A 21,160-nucleotide genomic window follows, 5' to 3' on the forward strand; every position below is an offset into this window, starting at 1 on the left:
ACTGGCCCGGAGTGGAGCAGGGGAAGGCCAGCAGCCCGGAGTGGAGCAGGGGAAAGGCCAGCAGCCCGGAGTGGAGCAGGGGAAGGCCACTGGCCCGGAGTGGAGCAGGGAATGGCCAGCAGCCCAGAGTGGAGCGGGGGAAGGCCACTGGCCCGGAGTGGAGCAGCGGAAGGCCAGCAGCCCGGAGTGAAGCGGGGGAAGACCACTGGCCCAGAGTGGAGCAGGGGAAGATCACTGGCCCGGATTGGAGCGGGGGAAGGCCAGCAGCCCGGAGTGGAGCGGGGGAAGGCCAGTGGGCATGGAGCAGAGGCACACTGAAGAAGATCAGCCAGTGGCCCCGAGCGAGGATGGCTACTGTTTGGGAACCAGTGGAGTCTGGTCAGACCACATGGAAGCCATTATAGGAAAACTGTAATGTCTATCTTTTTAGCTTTGCCTTTTATTTTCCTAACTTATACTATGTATATCTGCAATGCAATATAATTTTTGTCTTTATTTTCTCTATTTTTGTACTAAGATTTGTACCAATGTCCTTTGTACCTAAGTTGGCACCGTGTGTTGGCGATATTGTACACTTTTCACTATACCTCTATTCTTTGTAACCTGAGTACATGTGATAATAATTCTAATGCTAATTATAATTTTAACTTTTGGCCATTTGATGTATCCCTCAATTCCATTTGACTCAATTTTCTTGAATTGAATCTTGAGAACATATTCCAATTTCGTTTTCAGCATAGATTCCTGACGAGTCTTTTAACTCATTGTATTCCTCAAATTCTAGGTTTTTTTTCTGAGTGGAATGTAAGTAACCTCTGAAAAGCACACCATGAAAGCACACCAATGACTACTTCCCCAGAGGAAATTCAGTATGTCCACAATGATCCCAGCAAATTTTTTATAGATGCATTTGAGAAAGCATCCTATCCGGATGCATCACAACTTAGTATGGCAACTACTCTCCCCAAGAACACCAGAAATTACAGAGAGCTGTGAACGCAGCCCAGTCCATCACACAAACCAGCCTTCCATCCTCTGACAAAAGATAAAATAACCGCAGATGGTGGAATTCAGAAACAAAAACAGAAATATCCAGGAAAAGACGTTCTGAGGAAGGGCCACTTGACTCGAAACGTTAACTCTGATTTTCTCTCCACGGATGCTGCCAGATCTGCTGAGCTTTTCCAGCAATTTCTGTTTTTGTTCCATCCATTGATTCTGTCTATACTTCCTGCTGTCTCAGGAAAGTAGCCAACATAATCGAAGACCCCTCCCACCCCAGTTATACTCTCTTCTACCCTCTTCCATCAGGCAGAAAATATAAAAGTTTGAAAACTCATGCTAAGAGATCCTAGAACAGCTACTTCCCTTCTGTTATCAGACTTATGAATAGACCTCTCATATATTAGAGTTGATCTTTCTCAGCATCTTCTCTGTCGCTGTCATTTACATTCTGTATTCTGTTCTATTGTCCGGATATGTATATGTAGGATATGATTTGCTTGGATAGCATGCAAAACAATACTTTTCACTGTATCTCGGTACACATGCGACAATAATAAATCAAATCAAATCAAATCGAAACAAATCAAATCAAAAGGTGAATATATCAGAAGTAGGAAGTTCTGAACCAATTTCTTTTCAAGAAATGAAGCTATTTTCACTGAAAAAAGAAAAGGAAAAGGAGTGATCAAAAATATTTTAAAATGACAGAAGGTCTTGAGAGATTAAATGGCAGTAGCTTATTTATAATGGGTACCTAATTAGAAAAATACATGTATAAGTGCTGGAAAGCTAAAAGGGAGAGTAAGAGAGAGTTCTCAGGACAGAGCACATTCTAACAAATGGCTATTGAGGCAGAATCTATAAACAAAATGGATATTTGTATTAAGAGTGATAAGAAAAATGGATAGTCAATACGATGAATAGATAACTCTCGTGAAGCGCTAGAGCCAGCAGATATGCAAGTGCAAAGGGTTTAATATGGGTTAAAAACTGAAATGATTAATATGCAGAACTCTTTAAGAAATCCGTAAGGCATTCTTAAGAAGAAAAGACAGAATCTGTCGATGAGTTTAAGATATAAAACAATCCCAAACCACACACAAAAAAGCTTGCCCTCCAGAATTAATTTTCAAATAGCATTTGATATGATCCTTCAAAATAACTTATGGCTAAGTGAAAGCCCCTGAGAGCTATGATAAAGTTGTAAATTGTCCTGTTAATTGGTTAGATAACAGTAAACACAGGGTAGTTATCAATGGCAATCATTCTAATTGAGCAGCTGTGACCAGGAAAGTTCCCCAGGGACTGGTCCCCATCTCCAGTATAAATAACCATTTTGCTTAAAGTTCCAGATGTCACTACATTATGATCGGAGGAAATCTGCTGACTTAAGCAATCATTTCATCAAAGCATGTTGATTTATGGAATAAATGTTGTACAATGAATATGTGCTGAGAGAAGGCATTGAAGAAAAAAAGAAACAAGCAAATTCAGATTCAACAGAAATCAAAGGCTTTTATGTCTATACAGGAGGGAAATAGAAACAGCGACTGGGTGGATCTAGTAAAGAGATCTTGTCCAGGGTTGTCTAATATTTTGTTCTGGTTTTATTTTTGTAACAGCCCGTTTTCTGGAAGGAGTTTGCATTTCCCTGATCCTTCCAAACCCTTCCCCCTGCCATCACCCCCATCCCATATTTGCCCTTCTCTACATCCATCCCCTTAACTCCCCTCAACCTCATGCCACTTTTCCAACATATTATCCCACCCCAGCTAATCCTCACTCTCCCACATCACCCTCCTTGCGTCTCTCTTCTTTTATCCAACACTTCTCACTCCACCCCATTTTCCCCATGCTTGCCTCTCCCTCACCTCGAACAAAGTCTCCTTTTCCTTTCCTCTCCTTCCTTTTCCCTTCTTCATCCATTTTTCCTTCCCCTAAACCTTCCATCTATCCATCCACTCACTCTTGCTTCTACTTGAACTCTATGTTCACCAGCCAATTCCCAGCACCCCCTCCCTATCTTGTGCCTCATCACTTGCCCCCATCTCTCTGTATAGACTTCCTCCACCTCATCCCTCCTGGCGGTACATGGATTCATGAACAAAACAAAAACTCAAAAGCTGGAATAAACCTTCCACAAAATTGGAAAAGGAAAATGCAGCACGGTTAAGTTTCTACAATTGAGAATAGTACCTGTGGAAGAGAAATAGAGAAAGCAGCATAGAGTCATATAGCATGGAAACAGGCCCTTCGGCCCAACTCATCCATGCCAACCAAGTTTCCTAAACTGAACCAGTCCCATTTTCCTGCATTTGGCACAGATTCACAGGAATATGAAATCAAATTTACATCTGAGGTGTCAGCATTCCTAACTGCCAGAATTACCACCTGATAGATGCTAGGCGTCTTGTTGTGCTGTAGGTAACATTCCTACCTTTGAGCCCGAAGATCTGATCTTACTCCAGGGCTTGACGGACAAGTAAAATATACATGCAATGCGGCCAAACCAGTTGACTATAAACCTGCAAATTCCTCCAACACATGTCATTCGTAGGAGGTAAGAGTAGGACCAGGTCCGCCATATGAAAGAATGACATTTGCAATCTTTATCTATAGTATTGATAACTCCAAATTACAATGTGCATGAGAAATGGATATTGCCACAGCAACTCAGACTCTTTAAGAGGTCCATTGGCTGAGTGGCCAGTGTGGGTCAGATTATTATCAACAGCATGTGGTTCAATCCCATTTGAACTATGTGGATTTAAGACCTGCCTCTTTGCCCTATCCATAGAGTCATAGAGGTCTACAGCATGGAAACAGCCTTTCAGCCAAACTTGCCCATGTTGTTCGCAACTGAACTAATCCCATATGCCTGCATTTTGTTCATATCTTTCCATACTTATCCCATCCATATACCTGTATAAATGTTTCTTTAGTGTGAAAATTATACTCGCTTCCACCACTACTTCTGGCAGCCTGTTCACCACCATCTGCGTGAAAAAAATTGACCCTCTGAATCCTTTTGTATCTCTTCCCTCTCACCTTAAACTTATGCCCTCTAGTTTTAGACTCCCCTACAATGGGGAAAGGCTGTCGGCTATCTATCTTATCTATGCCTCTTACGATTTTATGCCCTGGGTTATACCTGCCATTGTTCAGAGAACTGAAGAAGAAAACTTACTGTGTAGTTTATTTTTTAACATGTCAGGAACTTCATTAGAACTTCTTTCCATTCTAATTTCCTCCTGTACAACTACAAACAAGCATCAATTGCGAAGAATATAGTTACTGTTTTTTTAATTCAAAAATTATAATGGATCCCAACTTTTTTAAACCTGCCCATCCATTTAATTTAGAGAATTACAAGACCTTATAACAGCAACAAAACAGGATCAACCAGTTAGCAGTTCCATTACAAGAATGATCTTTCCACAGTTGAAGCACTGAATGCTTGACTTGACCCCAGGAAAATGGAAGATAGTCTGTGGTTAAATCTGTGCAGTGTGGACTTCTAGTCAGAATAGTTCAATGACAGAGGCAGGAATAAAACAGAGAATAAAACAAAGGTAGTTTTAGAGAAGGAGTCCTTAAAAAGTATTGATAAACGCAATCACAGTCAAAACTTTTGTGAGGGGCGACAATGGTGGAAGTTCTCATGGCATGCAATGAAGGTAAGGAACACAACTAGATATGAGATACCACCAAAGCTATTTTTGCAACTTCAAAGTTCTGGCCAGGGTCCTGGTGGATGGTACATGTTTTAAAAAAAAGCACCAAAGTAAAGTTGGAGAATATTTTAAAGTAGGTGCAAAGAATATCAAGATGAGGAAATGTCATAAGTGCAAAAGGTACATAAGCAAAATCTTAAATGAAGACAGAAAATACTGGAAATATTCAACAGGCTAAAGCAGCAAATGTGGAGAAAGAGACACAGGGCAAGATTTTGCCTTTTGGATTGAGACACTGACACTGGGGTCGAATGGGAGTGTCCCAACCTCACAGTGGGTGAGAAAATGTTACTAAGTTATGATTTAGACTGAATTGAATAACTAGTAGTTGGAGGGTGCATCCATTCTCCAACTAAATATGACAGATGGGCTCCTGAAGCTGGAAGATCAATTGGAGGCAGAAGGAGCTGTAACCTGCATTGTAGGATTCCTACATCTCAAGGTGATGTCTCAGCAACTTTTCAAACTTCACTCTGAGAAACCGATGGCAATGGCCAGGCAGCCGTTGTGGTAGGGAGATCCGCCCACAACACATGTTGTGACTGTGGTTGTGATCAGGAACACGGCAGAGACATGGACATGGGGACCTCCTCAGAGGTCCACCTGGAGCACGGACCCCTGCTCTCCCATGACTCATGACCCATGACCATGTTGCTGCCTGCCTGCAGGTCCAACCGGCCTGCACAGCCCACAGAAAATTCCAGTTAGTATTTGATAATCAGTCTTCACGGCCACAATCTAACCTAAATTGGCTAATAGCCACTCAACTCAACAAAGTAGGCAATAATAATTCAGCAGCTCTGGCAGCATCTGTGAAGAAAAATCAGAGTTAACGTTTTAGGTCCGGTGACCCTTCCTCAGGACTGTTGGTAGCTAGCAAAATGTCTGTTTATATGCAGAAGATAGGGTGGGGGGAGGTGGAAAGGAGTGAATGATAGGTGGGAATAGAACCCAAAGAGAGAGAAGAACAGTTGGACAAAGGAGTGGATAACAATCTAGCTAGGAGGGTGAATAGCTATTAATGGAGACTGTTAGTGTCTAACAAAAGGTAGTGTGTAATGTCAGACTATGTGATAACAAGGCCTGATATGTGGGATATGGGGCTAGGACATGGGAGAGTTTAGGCCCTAAAATTATTAAATTCAATATTGAGTCCAGAGGGTTGCATGGTCCCCAAGAAGAAAATGAGGTGTTGTTCTTCCAGTTTGTGCTAAGCTTCGCTGGAAAACTGAGGCAGAGATGTTGGCCAGGGAACAGAGTAGTGTGTTAAAGTGGCAGGCAACAGGTAGCTTGGAGACATTTTTGCGAGCAGAACGTAGATGTTCTGCGAAGTGGACACTCAGTCTACATTTCATTTCCCCACTGTAGAGGAGACCACATTGTGAACAGCGAATGCAGTAGACTAGATTGTGTCAAGTGCAGGTAAAGTGCTGATTCACCTGGAACACAGGATACTGGCGAGGGAAGAGGTAAATATGCAAGTGTTACACCTTCAGCGGTTGCAAGGGAAGGTACCATGGGGATGTGGGCGGGGAGTGTTGGGAGTGAAGGAATAGTAGACCAGCCTGTCCCAGAAGGAACTGTCCCTGAGGAAAGTGGACAAAGGAGAGGAGGGGAATATGTGTCTAGTGGCCGCATCTCACTGGAGGTGGCACAAAATTGGCAGCTGATGAGCTTCTGGATGGGGATGCTGGTGAGATGGTAAATAAGGACAAAGGGAACCCTATCGCTGTTGCAGGAGGGAAGAAAGGGGATGAGGGCAGAAGTGTGGGAGATGGGTCGGACCCCGTTGAGGGTTGACAATGGTGTTGGGGAATCCTTGGCTGAGGAAGAAGATGGATATTTCGGAGGTTCTCTTGGCCTCATTGAAACATATGAAACAGAGGAACTAAGGGAATGGAATGGAGCCTTACAGGAAACAGTGTGAGAAGATGTATAGTCCAGGTAGTTGTGGGAGTTGGTGGGTTTATAGTGGATATTAGTGGCCAGTCTATCCCGAGAAATGGAATCAGAGATGTCGAGGAAAGGAAGGGAGGAGTCAGAGATAGACCAGGCGAAAATGAGGCTAGGATGGAAATTGGAATTGAAATCAATGAACTTTTCTAATTCTGAAGGAGAGAAGGAAGCAGCATGGATGATATCATTAATGTATCGGAAGAGGAGTTGTGGGTGGGGGCCAAAATAGGACTGGAACAAGGAATGTTCCAGGTACCCCATAAAGAGACAGGCATAATTGGGCCTATGCGGGTACCCATGGTCACTTTTCTGACCTGAAGAAAATTAGAAGAGTTAAAAGAGAAGTTGTTGAGGTTGAGGGCAAGCTTGGCCAAGTGAAGGAGGGTGGTGGTGGGTGGGAACAGTTCAGACCTTTGCTCCAGAAAGAAGAGGAAAGCAGTGCCACCATCCTGGTGGGGGATATACGTGTAAAGGGATTGCACATCCATGGTAAAGAGGAAGAGGCTACAGACTGCAAATTGGAAATTCCAAAAGTGGCGTAAAGAGTCAGAGGAATCATGGATGTACTGGTCAGCGACTGGACCAGGGAGAAAAGACAAGACAGCAAGAGATGAGTTCTGTGGGGCAGAAGCAGACAGAAACAATGGGTCTGCCCAGGCAGTCCTGGGTGGGGATTTTTGGAAGGAAGTAGAAGCGAGCTGTGCAGGGCTGGGGTCTATAATCTTGGAGGCAGTAGCGGCGGTGGGGGAGATCACCAGATGACATGAGGTCAGTGACTGTAGTCGATACAATGGCCGGATGTGCCATGGTGGGGTCATGGTCCAGAGGAGAAGCAGGTATCTGAGAGCTGGTGCTTATTCTCTGCAATGTACAGGTCAGTACACCAGACTACCACTCAATACCACCCTTATCGTAAGGCTTAATAACAAGGTCAGGGTTGAATCTCAGTGCACGGAGTGCAGTCATTTCAGAGGGAGATAGATTGGATTGGGTGAGGGGGCAGAGAAATTGAAGCAACCAATATCACATTGACAGTTCTCAATAAATAGATCGAGTACACATAAAAGGCCAGAGGGAAGTGTCTAGGTGGAGGGAGAGAGTTGGAATTGGGTGAAGTGGTCTGTCGGACAGGGAGAGGACTCTTGTCCAAAGAAATGGCCACGGAGGTGCAGGCAGCAGAAGAAGAGTTTGATGCCATATTATGCCTGAAATTCTCTTTGGGCTCTATGTCCACCTATCGTTTACTCGTTAACTCTTCCTTCCACCCTACCTTCTGCATATAAACCGACATTTTCCTAGCTACCATCAGTTCTGAGGAAGGGTCACCAGACCCGAAATCTTAACTCTGATTTTTTTTCACAGATGCTGTCAGACCTTTTCCAGCATTTTCTTTTTTGTTCCTGATTTGCAGCATCTGCAGTTCTTTCGGTTTCTATTAGGCAACAATAATTCTCTGTTTCATTCCTTGGGGCAGTGCCTTGAGCAACATGCCTAATTTGAATTTAAACAAAGCTTGGCAATTAACTGTCAGACTTCATCAAACTGATGCATTTTCAGTGGCAATGCCTCTAGTCAGAATCCACTCGCCCACCAAGCAGCTCATTCTTCTCAGAGCATAGAAAAACGTTGTTTGTCATTTAACTGGTAATCTTGTGAATTGTCCACATAAGGGCAAAACAAGTAACTTCAATAAAATGCATCTTTTTAAAGCATTAAGTACGTAAAGTCACCACAATCCAACTCTCTCATTAGAGCGAGCTGACGGATGCTGGGTTAACCTGAGGGTCATCACACCTCAGGCACAGGGAAAAGTAGTGACAGCTGGATCTTCATGGTAACCTCAGCTTGTGCAGAAATTGAACCCATCCTGTTGGCGTCACTCTGCAATACAAATTAGCCAAGCAGCCAACTGAGCTAACTGACCCTCTTTCAGCAACGTACAAATTCTGCACTACCAAATTATTATTTGAGGTGCTATTTATGGAGCTGCTACTAAGTTTCGTAAGGACAATATAGCAGACCAAGTGCAATGAGATCGGAGTGAAAGTGGAGAATCAAAATAATACGAGATCAATGTCATGTTTCTGAATTGAACAAAAATATTCAGCAAAGTACTTGTCTAATTTGTGTTTTGTCTCTCCAATCTAGAGGAGATCCCTTTGTGAGTAAATATGTTGTAAATTGAAAGAAATACAAGTGAATAGGCCATTCACATTGAAGTGTCTGTGGGCCTGGACTGTGGAAAGGGAGTTGATGAAAGGGTGGGTGTTTCATCTCCTGCTATTGCACAGAAAATATCTTCCTTTTAGTTATTCATTCATGGGTGTGGGCATTGATGACTAGGCCAGCATTTATCGCCCACTGAGGCACTGAAAATGGAACTAAACCTTCAGAAGGTGAGATATTCTTGATGCCAGAGGATGATCCTTGAATGTACAGACTGCTAGGTGGAGGGGAATCTTTGGCTGAAGAAAAACCAATGGTCTGAAATGTGGCATCAGAAGATGCAACAGATACGGAGAAACTGGAATAGTGGAATATAGTTCTTACAAACAACAGGTTAAAAGAAAGCAAAATACTGCGAATACTAGAAATCGGAAACAAACACAAAGAATGCTGGAGAAAGTCAGCAAGGGATCAAGGATCATGGGAAGAAGGCAGTAGAATTGTGTCGAGAAAGATATCAGCCATGATTGAATGGCAGAGCATACTCGATGGACTGAATGGCCTAATTCAACTCCTGTATCTTATGGTCCAGGTCTGGCAGCATCTTTGGGGAGAAAAATAGAGTTAACATTTCAATTCCAGTATGACTCATCTTCACAAGTGAATGAAATGTGGTCATAGTGACTGTTGAAGTGAGTTTTTGACATATATGGGTGGAAAACCTATGCCCAAAGATGGCGATAGTGATGTCAAGGAATGGAAGGGAATAATCAAAGACAGACTATATGAGGGCAAGGAAAGTGTAGAAATTGGAAGCAAAGTTGACCAAATTTTCCAGTTCAGTGTGACAGCTAGAACTGGCACCATGAAAGCCCTGGAAAAAAGAGTGAAGAAGGGGACTGGAGTATACAGAGAACAAAGAACATTCCATGAAAATAAACATAACTAAGACTTATTCAGGTTCCCATAGTAACACCTTATTTTGAGGAAGTGAGTGGCCCTAAAAGAGGGGCAAGTTCAGGCAGATGGAAAAGGTGATGCTTGCGCCAGATGTGGGTATAAAAGATAATCAGCTACTTTGCATATAATTGTAAATCCCAAACCAAAAGCAATACCATTCGATGATAAATCAATCACTTAAAAATGGCACTAATGCTATTTTAATTAACAGCTGTTGTAAGGAATTAATTTGCTCCAGAATACCACTTGCTTTGGTTTGAGACTTTCAATTTAATTTTGAATACTTTTGTGTGCCAGAATCAACTGTATTGTTCGCTACAGCATAGCAGGATATTACTGAAAAATTGCACCTGCGTGAGACGTTTGCTGGTAAATAGATTTCTTTCAAAAAAATAGCATTTTGGGACACAGAATATGAACATCATAACACATAATAATTGGTAAGTATAGTATGCTTGAGGGGAGTAAAAGATGTCTTTCAAAGTAATGGAACCTAGATATGTTTGCTGTTGGGCTGTTGTTTGTGTCATTTTTGTCTCTCTTATTGACTGATTAATAGAGATTAATTGCCATGATTTTATATATCTCCATTCTCATCTACTATGTACCTACCAGGATAGTAAAAGGCCAACCAGATTGAACTTGGCCTTTTCTTTGTCTCATAATGCCTATGTTCCTACAGTGTACAGCTTAGTGAATTGAGAATATAACCTCCCAATTGAAATAGTTTTGTTATTTAAAAATTCTTGTCCGTCTAGAGTAAGTTGTATTAGTTTCATATTAATGTTATTCATTGTTCTGTTTTATTATGAAGAATAAGATATTTACATACATTGCATTTTTTACTGCCCCAAAGACAGGGATGCCACTCATTCAGCAAGATCAGGGCCAGGTTCTGCTGTGAAGTCTTTCCATTGTTAAAGTGAGTCGGATTTTTTGCACTGATATAGTTAGTTCTGGAAAATTCCCATAGAGGGGTATAGTCAGGTCTATCCAACCCTGGAAACAGATTATAGGTGGCCATGGCGTTAGGAGAGTGCGGAAGTGGGCTGCTTAGAAAGACTAAGATAACAAGGTGTACAGCTGGATGAACACAGCAGGCCAAGCAGCATCAGAAGAGCAGGAAAGCTGACGTTTCGGGCCCAGACCCGAAGGGTCTTCCTGAAGAAGGGTCTAGGCCCGAAATGTCAGCTTTCCTGCTCCTCTGATGCTGTTTGGCCTGCTGTGTTCATCCAGCTCTACACCTTGTTATCTCAGATTCTCCAGCATCAAAAGTTCCGACTATCTCTACTATTCAGCAGGGATCTATTTGAACTCAGCACCAAGTTCAAATGATGCTGCTATGTTTGTCTTTCCTTACTGTGTGAATTGTTCCCTACCCATTGCCCCTGTCAGTAAGAATAGATGTGCCAGAAATAGGGCCAAGACATTGAGATCTCAACACCCATTTTTAAAGATCCACACAGTCTTCACACCTTCGCAAAAGGATGGTCCAGCCTGTTTTCTTTGAATTTCTAAACCCACATGACACAATGGAAAGCTGTCTGCAACTGCAAGAGGGTACTCAGCATGAACCAGGCTTTAAGATCCAAGTGAAAATGCAAAAAATATGCTTTCCACTTTTAGATGACATGGTGCTTATCTTTCCAATTTTTTAAATATTTTATGACAGTGAATTGAAATGCTAATTGCTTCAGGTTTCCATTGGGTGAGTTTGTTTATTATATTTTGTTTGCTTAGTCAACAGAAACCTGAGCAGACAGGACCAGTCTGCATTAATACTCATTTCACATCTCTGAATTTACTTTGTAGGAATTTAACTGATTACATTAATGGTAAATGTTTCAGGATGGTTAAGGATGTTAATCCAATTCCAGAATGCTGAAATTGCTGTGAAATTAACAACAATTTTCATCTGTATGCAAGAAATACCTTAAAATAGTCCTAGATTCTTCACAGAGGTATGTGGAAAAATGTATAAATGCAAGAATCAGACATTGTGGGATGCGACCAAAAGCTCAATTAATGTTGTTAATGAGTTTGTGCTGAAGTTACGTTGTGTGCAAGATGCCTCCGAGTTTTGAAATTACAAATAAATCTGAAAACAAATTTGAAATGTTCAGCAGTTTGTTGCTCCTTTTTTTTCAGACAAACATCTGCTCAACTGATTTAAGATGTTGGTGAAAATAGCACAACACATTGTTTAAAAGTGCAGTGGTCATGGCTGGGACAGATGTCTATGGAGCTTGTATCCAGGTTCTGTCTTCAAACAATGCTATTGCTGAATCAATTAAAGCAACAAAATTCATGTTCAATGAACACTGTGCCAAAGATTTTAGATACTTCATCATTGAATGAAATTGAGTGCATGAGTAACTAATTCCTGCTTGTTCATTTAATTTCCTCTTGCCAAGTATTCCTTTCCCTGCTCATTAACAGAGTCTTAACAAGCAACAGTGTATTTCTCAAAAAAAAAGACATTACAGGAGACTTCTTGTTTTTCTGCAAACAGTATAATGCAGAAAAGCATCTACAATTTCAACTCATCTTTGTTTCCTACAGGTTTTATGACCTCCTTCATCCTTATTGTCTTTAAACGGCCATGGAAGAAAGAAACCCCATTGAGTTTCAGAATGAAAATGAAACATGGCTTACCGTATATAATGGGTTTTTCATTCTTTTCTTTTTTCTGTATTCCAATGGTATTTTTAGCCATTATGCAGGACAAAATGACAAAAAAAAAAATCCTACAGCTTTTTTGAATCAAATTTTGTGAAGATTAGTGGCAGAGATATAAGCTATCAAGTTCTAGTTTGATGGGGAATGAGCCTGGGAAATGCAAGATCAGTTGCATCTAAGCTGATGAGTTTGAAAATGGTTTGTTGTTTAGAAGCAACAGCATAACACGAAAGCTAAGTAAAAAAGAACAAGAAGGTCGCTTCAAGGTGAAAGCACAATAAATTGCCGTTTATCTACTGTTTTATGTTCATATTAAAGTTCAATTTTATGCAATAATTTATTCAAGGAGTAATCGTGCATTGAGGGGCAGCAGAGACGTAAGCCCCGGCCGTTCTGAGCCATACATATTCATGGCCTACTCTGATAGATTAGAGCCTTATAACAAATCCTATATATCTAATTCTAATCAAATGAAAAAAACAGCAATAGATTTATGTATTATGTAAGAGGAAAATTGTACAATATCTTTCCTACATGGTTGGTTAAGTAAACCAAATGACATGCCGTAGAATGTTTCATCTGCAACAGAATACACTGAGGGTTTAGGTTTCTGAAGCACTGCCTTTTTTTTCCCCTAATCAATAGCATATGAAGGAGATGCATAGTCTGTGATAACAATTATAAAACAACCAACTGGGATAATGGGAAAGCAGCAGATTTGGCAAATCAATGTACTGCCTGGAGATCTTTTCTGCACACTCCAATATTTCAACACAGCATCATTCCACAGACAAATTAAACACTTTCTCTAGGTTGCTTTAAAATGCCTCTGTGTGCTTATTGGACGTGTGCTTTCTTCCAAGAGTGAACTCACCTCTTGCATTGCACAACTTTCGTTTTGATTTGTTGTGTTTAGGCAAAGTCAAGTATTGTGTCAAATTCATTTATAACTAAGAAATGTTTATAGTCAGAAATGATGCAAGAGAGGTCACCACAGACCTTGAACTAAGACCCCATTTTCACCATGATGGTGATCTTTTGGTTGTTGTTGCAAGAGTGCTGGAAAGCATCAGGAATCGCTAATCTCACCAGGACACCTGGCATTTCTTATTTTATGGGGTGGGATTAGGGCCCATCCGTAGTTCACGTATGACCAGCTGCCTCTACTGAAATTGGATTTTAGGGTCACTGGTGTATGGATCCATATTATGGAGATTAGGCCAGGTAGGGCAAGTCTGTTCTCACTGTATTCACTTTGGATAGCCAGAGTATCCTTCAGGAGAGCTGACATATCCATCTGGATATAACTCAGGACACATTAGGTTAGGGGTCAAGAATCCTTTGTAGTGGGAGTTGGGTGCCCTCTGTGACTGTTAATTGCAGAACAGATTATGCATAAAATATGGATAAGCCCTTTGGAACTGTCCACCTTGTCAGGTCCTGTCAAAATCTGTTAAGAAGTGTTAAAATGTGTGTGTTTTTTTTTAAGAAATAAATGCGAATGCTCTCCACAATAGGATGTAGTCTGCAGTTTAGAATTTTAAGTAACAGAGCTTTAATTTTGTTTACCCAATGAGATTTTTTTTCTCTTATGTACACGAGTACTTGTAGATACTCAGAGCTAGAATGGTTGTTAAACGGAAGAAGGTGGAGAGTGGAAGGAGTCTCTAAGGTAGCATGGTGACTGGGTGACCATGCTGAACGGGTGCATGCATTAGGTTCCATGGTTTGGCATGGGTAGAGCATGGGAAGTGCATGGGAGAGAGGGTTGAGAATTAGTGGAACATTTTATGTCCTTCTCCTTTTTGGAAGCTTAGGTATTCCTTTGGACCTGATCCTGATACAAGTTTGGTGGACGTCAGGCATCTGTTGGGCACGCTTGCGTGTGAGAAGTGCAGACGCTCACTGAGACTCCAAAGATATAAGATAATTGTTTTAAAAAAGTGGTGTTGAAATAAAATGTTGATAGGTATTTCAGAGTGACTGTTTAAAAAGAGAATTATTGTTTTGTGCTGCATGAATGTTTTCCCAAGCTATCATTTTCACAAGGGATAATCTATTAGGGAGTGTTTTGCTGATGGCTCCAACTACTTATAGAATGGGAATGTTTGCTAATGTAAGATATTGAGTACTTAAGTGTAATGTTTCTTTGGTATTGGTTGAAACAATTCCAAGATTTTTTTTGGATCAATGAGATTGTTCTTTATTTTAGTAGTGGCATCAACAGTAGACTACTAACTTTATTTTCTATTTCCTGTAATGCAACCATGCTAAATAATACATGAGTTGGCATATGAAGGGAATGGAAAAATTGTGGTAGGTACGAGTGTGAGTTGGCACCCAGCTGGCATAGAGGCTACATAGGACCATAAGTTGATATATGGGGTTCAAATGGCATGGTACATTGACATAACTTGGCACAGGGTATGAGGTGCCATAGGATTGGATACAGGGGGGTATAGATAGGCATGGGTTGGGGCATGAAAATTAAGGGGGTGAGGGCAGGAGGGCTGTTTCACGTTTTAACTTATACTTATAAACTTTGAAGACAGTTTAAGAGTGCCCGCTCAAGATTGCTGCTCAGATCACCTCAGAAACTAACTCTCCACTCTTAATGAGTAGCCTGACCTAAATCACAAGCCTGCCATTTCCCCAATCTCCATAAACCAGACTGAAAATGAGCACGAGCCATTTCTAAAGGTCGTTCTCGTGGATCTGGGATTTCTCGGCCCAATGATTCGGTCAGCAATTATTGAGGAAGAAAAATGCACTGCCTGAATAAAACTGAAATATCTGATAATCTGTCTGGCAGAAATGTCACCTCTATCACAGTGCAATGGCACTGCAACAGACTGCATACTCTTTTGCAGTTGTAAAGACATTTTTTTCCTCTGTATTTTTAATTGTGGACTGAAATGGGAAAAGTCTTTTTTCAAAGTCTTTACAAACAAATGATTTTAAACCAAGGATTGTGGAAAGAATCGCTGTATTTTTAAAAAGCAAGTAACTGAAACTCGTTGTAAGTCATGTCTACACTGCGATTTTATTCAAGCAATAGAGGAGGCTACTTGTAGAAAGGTTGGCACCAGCTAGTGTGTACAAAGAGAAGTTTGGCCAGCAACAGGTTGCTGATTGTTTTGAGGAGTTGTGGATGATAAAGTCCATCAGGCTGACAACCATTACCTGATTGGCTCATGGGTAGCTGAAAAGCTTGTGGGTGTGATACTGGCAGAAGCCTTTGGATTGCTCCAAGGGACAGGTGGTGTAAAATACCTAAAATACCTACAGTAAAATACTTAAATCCTTTATGTTCTCCCACCAGTTGCTGTTAGATATGGCCTTTAATCAATAACTAAGAGACATTGCAGTTAATGTATCAACCAAACAGGGTCCTGTGAAGAAGTGAAAGAAAACAGGAGAAGAGGGTGAAGAATGCAAAATCCTGGCAAGCAAAAGGATCATCTCAGTGAACCCTGCAGACTGGGGCCATTGAACTGCTTTCCCAGAATTATGTTGCCCCACCACACATAACTCAATGTTGCTTGTCTGTCTGTGTTTGCCTGCATGTGTACATGGGGCAAGGGAGGTGGTTTAGAAAGGTTTTCGAGTTTTAACGAGTAGCATTACATGTCAACAGCTCACAATACTATTTATTTGTGGTTAGAATTGATTATTTTGTAACAAATCATAGTTCTTGCTCAGTACAAAACTTGTTCTATATTTTCTGTTGACCTGTGTCTATCTGACAGGTAAACAGGAGGTCTCTGTGTACTTTGATATAATTTTCTGACAACTCCAGGAAAAGTCTGGTTTGATTTTCAGTGTGCTACTCCAGTGAGGTATGACACAGTGCTTTGTTGCTGTGATATCATGATTATCCAAACAGAAAACAAAATGGATCGTGATAAAAGCAAAAATCTAAAAAATATATACAAAGCACAAATTGAAACATTGAACAATCAGAGGGGATAAAGGTAAGGGCTAAAATATTCTAAGAAGCATTCTTTTTAAACAATTTCAATATCTTGCTTTAAAAAACTTATGAATTAATTATTTAGCCGTATTGCATGACTACCAAGCAATCTTTCAGGGCAGGTTCTGCTGTTAGACAGATGCTATTAATTATGTTTCTGTTACATACCAATGACACTTGATTGAGCAAGATGTGAGTTATATGGGTTTTCTCACTATTGTGAAGTTGAAGTTCTCACTGTTTTCAGCAATTGTTGACTCTGGTCAGGGATGGGTTTGATTGTGGGATGGGGGAAAGATCCATAGCACTGCCTGCGTCAATACTCAGAGTGACATCCCGCAAGTTCAGAATTTCTATGGATCCTGCACATGCTCGATGTCCTGAAAATGCTGTCACTTTCAGAGTGGCAATAAACTCTGACAGTTCATCATCAATTCCTGGCTCCTTTGCAGGTTCTGCCATATGGATTATTGACTGTTAATAAAGTCATAAAGTCATAGAGTCATACAGCATGGAAACAGACCCTTCAGTCCAACTCATCCATGCCAACCAGATATCCTAAATTAATCTAGTCCCATTTGCCAGCACTTAGCCCATATCCCTCTAAACCCTTCCTGTTCATGCCTTTTAAATGGTGTAATTGTACCAGCCTCCACCACTTCCTCTGGCAGCTCGTTCCATACATGCACCACCCTCTGTGTGAAAATTTACCCTTTACGTCCCTTGTAAATCTTTCCCCTCTCACCTTAAAACTATGCCCTCCAGTTTTAATTCCCCTATCCTGGGAAAAAGATCTTGGCTATTCACCCTATCCATACCCCTCATGATTTTATAAACCTGTTTGAGGTCATCCATTAACCTCTAATGTTCCAGGGAAAATAGCCCCAGCCTATTCATCCTCTCCCTATAGGACAAACACTCCAACACCGGCAACATCGTTGTAAATCTTTTCTGCACCCTTTCAAGTTTAACAACATCTTTCCTATAGAAGGGAGACCAGAATTTAATGCAGTATGCCAAAAGTGGCCAAACAATATCCTGTACAGCTGTAACATGACATGCCAACTCCTATACTCAATGCACTGACCAGTGAAGGCAAGTATACCAAGTGCCTTCTTTACTACCTTGCCTACCTGTGACTCCACCTTCAAGGAATTATGAAGTGTACCATTAAGTGTATAAGTCCTGCCCTGATTTGCCTTACCAAAGTGCAACACTGCACAATAATCTAAATTAAAGTCCATCTGCCACTCCTTGGTCTATCGTCCATCTGATCAAAGTCCCATTCTACGCTGAGGTTACCTCCTTCATTGTCCACTATACCAACAATTTTGGTGTCATCTACAAACTTACTAACCATTTCTCCCGTATTCACATCTAAATTATTTATATAAATGACAAAAAGCAGTGGAACCCAGCACCGATCCTTGTGACGCATTGCTGGTCACAGGCCTCCAGTCCAAAAAACAACCCTCCACTATCTCCCTTTGTCTCCTACCTTCAAGTCAATTTTGTCTCCAGATGGGTAGCTCTCCCTGGAATCCATATGATCAACCTTGCTGACCAACCTACCATGTGAAATGTGGTCAAACGCTTTGCTGAAATCCATACAGACAATGCCCACCATTCTGCTTTCATCAATCTTCCTTGTCACTTCTTCAAAAAACTCAATCAAGTTCATGAGACACAATTTCCCACACACAAAACCGTGTTGACTATCCCTTGTTTTTGTCTTTCCTAAAGGAGTTGAGAAATGTAGTCAGCAGGGTCTTAAAAGGAGCAAAAACACAGTGTTAGTAGGGTATGTGGTGTGTGCCACCTACAGATGGGAGGATGTATAAAATAGGCACTGTGCTATCAGTGGTGTATCTGTTACCAGTCTACCCACTCCTGACGCGTCCACAATATCAAAGATGATGGGGGAAAGGTTGAGTGGATTGCCTATGTTTAACCCAATTCACGTCTCTAAATGGGCAATTAATTCCCAGTTCAGGGCCACATCCCACTGCCTTTCCGATATAACAGGCAGCAGGAGAAATCTGCCGCTGAGGTCATAGAATCGTAGAATCCCTATGGTGCAGGTGGAGACCAGTCAGCCCATCAAGTCTGCAGAAACCCTTCCAAAGAACATCCCACCCTATCCTGTAAGCCCACATTTACCATCGCTACCCTGCACATCCCTGAACACTATGGGGCAATTTAGCATGGCGAATCCACCCTACCTACACATCTTTGCACTCTGGGAGGAAACAAGATCACCTGGCAGAAACTCATGCAGACATGAGGAGACAATTCAAACTCCACACAGTCACATAAGCCTGGAATCAAACCTTGGTCCCTGGTGCTATGAGGCAGCATTACTAACCACTGTGCCACTGTGCTGCCCTTTGTAGCCTGAAGTTTAAACTTATGGGCTGCTGGTCAGTGAAAGTGGGTGAGCCTCCTCCCCAGCCCAAAGTTTCATTCAGAGGCCCTGCTCCCAGAGTTTTGCCCCCTTCAGTTTAGTTCTTCACCTGCCCTCTCTGAAAGCTGCCAGCCTGGCCCCAATGAGATCCGCTGACCTGAGTATCCTGAACATTGCATCCTTTGTCCACCTGCAGTTTAAACAGAGACCATTGACTCCTGTAGGGTTCCAATGGAATATAGATCTTCAATTGTTCAGCAGCCTTATAGAGTAATACATCTTCGTGGAGACAAAAGAAAATCCACCCTCATATTAATTGAATGGCCATCATCTGAAAAAGTAAACCACCACATTTATTAAGCTGGGTCACTCCAAAATTTGCATTTGGCTGCTGAAATTACAGCTTCAGTGTAAAACCCAGCCCAGTTGACAACATTTCTAATGCATACAGCAAGTACTTTCATTTAAATGTACAAAGAGATTATCAGAGAATTGTTTTCTATTTATTCATGACATGTGAGTATTGTTCTCCGGACCAGCATTTACTGCCCATCCTTAGCTGCTTTTGAGGAGGTGGTGGTGAGCTGTCTTCTTGAACTACTGCAGTCTATCTGCTGAAGGTAGATCCACAATGCCATCAGGGAGGAAATTCCAAGATTCTGATCCAGCTACAAGCTTTCTTAGGGAATAGAAACATTGAAACGTAGAAGATAGGAACAGGAAAGGCCATTCAGCCCTTTGAGCCTGCTCCACCATTCGGCATAATCATGGCTGATCGTCCAACTGAATAGCCTAATCCTGCTTTCTACCCGTGACCTTTGATCCCATTCCCCCCACGTGCTGTATCTAGCCGCTTCTTGAATACATTCAAAGTTTTGGCATCAACTACTTCCTGTGGTAATGGATTCCACAGGCTCACCACTCTTTGGTTGAAGAAATGTCTCCTTACCTCCATCCTAAAGCATCTACTCCAAATCCTCATACTGTGACCTCTGGTTCTAGACACACCCACCATCAGGAACATCCTCCCTATATTTACCCTTTCCAGTCCTGTTCGAATTTTATAAGTCTCTATAAGGTCCCCCTCATTCGTCTGAACTCAAGCGAAAACAATCCCAACCTAGACAATCTCTTCTCATATGTCAGACCCGTCATCCCTGAAATCAGCCTGGTAAACCTGCGCTGCACTCCCTAAAGAGCAAGAGCATCCTTCCTCAGAAAAAGAGATCCAAATTGCACACAATATTCTAGGTGTGGTCTCACTAAGGCCCTGTAAAACACATCCCTGTTTCTGTACTTGAAACCTCTCACAATGAAGGCCAACATATTTTTCGTTACCGCCTGCTGCACCTGCATGCTTACCTTCAGCGACTGGTGCACAACGACACCCAGGTCCTGCTGCACACTCCCCTCTCCCAAGTGTAAAGAGAGTTTCTTATTGAAGCATTTTCAAACTGCAAGCAGCAATGAAAATAATTTAGATTCATGCAAAGTACCTCTGGCATTAGAAAAATGTGCACCACATCAAAGAATGGGAGATTAGAAGGAATAGCCAAGTGATTGATCTTCATTTGGCTTTCTAAAAGTCTCTTAGAAGAGAGGAAAGTTGCATGAAGAAATTATTTAGAATGAGAATTCCAAAGACTGAGGTCTGTCAGGTGGAAGCAGGGCTGATATGGATGGAGTAAAGTGTGGAGGACTGCACAATAAATCATAAAGATAGGAATGGAACTGGGTTGCAGGGGAATTTCCCACTGTAGCAAATTACAGAGATGGCGAGGAGAGAGCTTGTAATATCTATGCAAGGATCAGAGATTTAAATTTAACGCATGAGGTGACAAGATACAATGTATGTTGTAGAATATAAGGATGAAGTATAAGTGGAGATGTGAGGAATTTTGTGAAGCCCACTAGTGAAGGAAACATGGAGTGTACAGTGATTGAGATAGGCTTGATGTGAAATTTTAATTTCCTGATAGTGGTTGGGAAGCAGAGATGGGTCAGTGGTGTGTTAAGTCTCATGCTGCGTCAAATATTCATATTAGGAAAATTATTTCAGTGAAGTCCTACTTTTGAGATAAAGTCAACAGCATATTGAAAATCTCATCTCACCCGGTTCACGTTTACTTTAAGGTATCAACCATCAGTTAGCTCTGTGCAGTTGTTACCTAAGATCAACCAAGAAGCATGCCATTACATTTGGTTGTCTGACTAAGCTAGTCTCAACAAATAACATCAATGCACACATGAATAAACTTAAACCAATGTCATATGTAATTTATA

This window comes from Rhincodon typus, chromosome 12, assembly GCF_021869965.1.
Source record: "Rhincodon typus isolate 14 chromosome 12, sRhiTyp1.1, whole genome shotgun sequence".
In the NCBI taxonomy this organism is placed as follows: Eukaryota; Metazoa; Chordata; class Chondrichthyes; order Orectolobiformes; family Rhincodontidae; genus Rhincodon; species Rhincodon typus.